This window comes from Capsicum annuum, unplaced genomic scaffold, assembly GCF_002878395.1.
Source record: "Capsicum annuum cultivar UCD-10X-F1 unplaced genomic scaffold, UCD10Xv1.1 ctg82010, whole genome shotgun sequence".
Lineage (NCBI taxonomy): Eukaryota > Viridiplantae > Streptophyta > Magnoliopsida > Solanales > Solanaceae > Capsicum > Capsicum annuum.
In genome coordinates, this window is record NW_025892772.1 from 355002 (window position 1) to 358829 (window position 3828).

Genomic DNA, 3828 nt, shown 5'->3' on the forward strand with positions numbered 1-3828 from the left:
GAAATGGAGAAACATTCCAGTGATACGATGCTATCTCGACGCGACTGGTAAAAGATGTGCCTTAGTAAAAATTTTATGAGCAACTTCCTGTGCATCGATGAGAAGTCAACGCGTCATGTCGAAACATACGTTTTGAGACTTCGTTAGATTTTGTGATGACAATTCTAGTGACATGACGTGATGTCAATGCATCGCGTAGTGTGTTAAAGAAGTTAACTTAGTCGGATTTTTAAAGGAAAATTCCTATACATCAATGTGATGTTGATGCGACGCGTTGGCTAGGATGACGTGTTTAGCGATCCATCGCGTCAACTGGGCAGATCTGGTGAAATTTTCCCAAGTATAAAAGGATTACATGAGCGCAAATTCAAACACTTTTGGCAAGCATAGAAGTGGGAAAAAAGTATAGAATTCTTTCTTTTAGGGTTCTTATAGTTTCTTTTGAACTTCCTTACTTCAAGATTAATTTTAGGTATAGTTAATTACTTATTTTTGAAGTTTAATTTAAACATGAGTGGCTAAATACCCTTGTTCTGGGGTTGAGGCCAAGAACATGATTACTCTTTGATATTCTTTATAGTAGTTTCTTTTTGGATTATCATCTAGGTTGTTCTTAATTTCTTGAGCTTACTATTTTGATGAGTGGCCACCATTAGAATAAATTTATGTTTCTAACCGGATCAAGGAGAAGAATCCTGGGATAGAATGAAGAAATTAAGGAGCAAGGTTCTTACCCTTTTATAAAATAAGTGGTGTGACTTAGCATCTAGGTTAGGGATATACCTAGAAGCCTTGTTTGGTTCAATAGTAAGAAGTTAAATTTATGAATCTAGAAGAATTGTTGTATCTCTGTGGGAGTTGTAGCTGAAATCCTCAATAGATAGAAGATTTGAGGTCGGGAGACCAAGATCATAGCCTAAACCTTGTGAAGCACAACCCGATCACCAATTAGAATGCTATAAGAATAGCGATTTGCAAGATTCTTTGAAAAGTCTCAACCTTCGAATTCTTATCATTACTGTTTACATCTGTTATTTTCTTCGCACTAGTCATAAACTTTTATTTCTTAGTTAATAATTTACATTTTTATTCTTAATTTCAAAACCATCTTGATACTTTATAATACTTACTACTCATTCTCTAAAACTAAAAGTTGGTTAAATTTCTAGTTGCTTATCCTAGTGGGAACGATATTTGATTGTCTAAACCAATATATTACTTGTACGTCCGTGTGCACTTGCATGTGCATATGAGTCGCAAAAAGTTTTTGGCACCATTGTCGGGGACTATTATAATTAGTAAATTGCTAAATTCTTGGTTTTTGATATTAAGTTTAAGTGTTAACAACTTGATCTTAGCGGCTAAATTTTTGCAGGCATAGCTGAATAAAGGACTGGCAAGAGATAAAGAATAGGTAGAGCCTTTTGTAGAACAAGAATAGATCCTTCAACAAAGGCAAACATTGGATGTAAAAAGAAATGAACCAGTCGATCCAAATGTTGTAAATGTCCCACCTCTGGTTATTCCAGTTGTTCCTGCTCAACAAGCTACTAGACCTATTCATGAAGTGGCAATCCCACTCATGAACCATGTGACAAACACTATTCGTAAGCCAGAACCAGGTGGTAAATTTGAATTGAAGCATAATATGGGGCAATTGCTGAATTCATCGAGGCAATTCCATGGCCTTTCGCACAAAGATCCATAGCAGCACATACAGAGCTTCCTTGAAATAAGTGATACTTACATTCCTGAAGGGGTGAGTTCTGATTATGTCTGATTGACGCTCTTTCCTTTCTCCCTAATAGGGGAAGCAAAATTGTGGCTACATGTTGAACCATCACTCGTCATCACTTCACGAAAATATTTAGCTCAGAAGTTACTTATTCAATTCTTTCTATCTGGGAAGACTGAATACTTGAGGAGTGAGATCTTGAGTTTCAGACAGAAAGAAGGAAAAAATCTGTACAAATCTTAGGAGAGATTAAAGGGTATGCTTAGAAATTAACCTTACCATTATCAGTCCAATGATGTTCTTGTTCACACTTTCATTGAGCGATTGGAGCAACACATGAAGATTCCCTTGGATTCAGAAGTAGATGGACAGGCTATTGAGAAGATGTATAAAGAATTGTACACATTAATGAATCGGATTTCACCCTGACTGGCATGCTGATTCTACTCCCAAGAAGGTTTCAAGGGTATTGGAGGTAGACCAGTTCACTGCATTACAAGAAAAGATTGAAGCCATTCAAAATCATATGATTACTCAGCTTAATAATGTTAAGTTGGGAGTTACACAAATAGTATCCACAGCTAATGCAGTCCAAACGACAAATTCTTGGTGTGAGGTTTGTGGAAGTGGTGAGTATGTAGCAGATGTTTGTATGGCTAATCTGGATTCTATCAACTATGTAGGAAATGAAAATTGTCAAGGACAGTAGAATTTTTGTAACATGTATAATCCCAATCAGATAAACCATCCTAATTTCTCATGGGGTGGAAATCAGGCAGAAAATGCAAACCAGTTCTAGGACCAGTGCAACCAAATCAATAGATGGCTCAGAATAATTAGGAAACTGTTCATGTAGTAGTTCATGGCTTAACAAGCACAATTTGTAGTAGAAATAAAGACTCAATAGGCACTGTTTGCGGCGGAGTTGAACAGTCAATAATTGCTTACTAGAAATCTTGAGTAGCAACTGGGTCAAATTGCAGAAACACAGAATACAAGACCTCAAGAAGCATTAACTAGAGATATAAAGACAAATCAAAAGAAGGTGAATGTGGTTATAATAAGAAGTGGTCTACAAACCAAGGAGACATTTCAGGAGTAGGCAAGCCCCACTCTCCATCACTCCATGGAAAGATCTAGCTCAGAAGTTCCTTATTCAATTCTTTCCATCTGGGAAAAATGCACGCTTGAGGAGTGAGACCTTGAGTTTCAGACAGAAAGAAGGAAAGAATCTCTACCAAGCTTGAGAGATATTTAAGAGTATGCTCAAAAATTGACCTCGCCATCATCCGTCCAATGATGTTCTTGTTCATACTTTCATTGAGGTATTGGAGACATACATGAAAGATTCTCTTGGATTCAGCAGTAGGTGGACAGACTCTTAAGAAGACGTATGAAGAACTGTACATATTGCTGAATCGGATTTCACAAGAAAATCCTGACTGGCATGCTGACTATACTCCCAGGAAGGTTTTAGGGGCATTGAAGGTAGACCAATTCACTGCATTACAGGCACAGATTGAAGCCATGAAAAATCATATGATTACTCAGCTTAATAATACTAAGTTGGGAGTTACTCAAACAGTAGCCACAGCTAATGCAGTCCAAGCAAAAAATTCTTGCTGTGAGGTTTGTGGATGTGATGAGTATGTATCAGACATTTGTATGCCTAATCTGGGTTCTATCAACTACATAGGAAATGCAAATTGTCAAGTATAGTAGAATTTCGTAACATGTATAATACCAATTGGAGAAACCATCTCAATTTCTTATGGAGTGGAAATTAGGCGCAAAATACAAACCAGTTCAAGGGACCAGTGCAACCAAATCAATAGCTGACTCAAAATAATTAGGTAAATGCTCAAGATAGAAATATGGAGGAGTCAATGAAGTGGTTTATGGCTCAACAAACACAATTTGTAGTAGAAATAAAGACTAACAGGCACTGTTTGCAGCGGAGTTAAAGAGTCAAAAATATCTTAATAGAAATCTGGAGTTGCAACTGTGTCAAATTGCAGGAGAACAGAATGCTAGACCTCAAGGAGTATTACCTAGCGATATAGAGATAAATCCTAAGCTAGTGAATGCAGTTA

General features: G+C 36.9%; 1 non-coding gene across 1 annotated transcript; it reads right to left on the reverse strand.

The window, feature by feature from the left end:
• Positions 1-2919: 2919 nt before the first annotated feature.
• LOC124895425 lies at positions 2920-3026 on the reverse strand. The gene has a single exon (XR_007051704.1). It is a non-coding gene; the product is annotated as a small nucleolar RNA R71 (small nucleolar RNA).
• Positions 3027-3828: the final 802 nt, after the last annotated feature.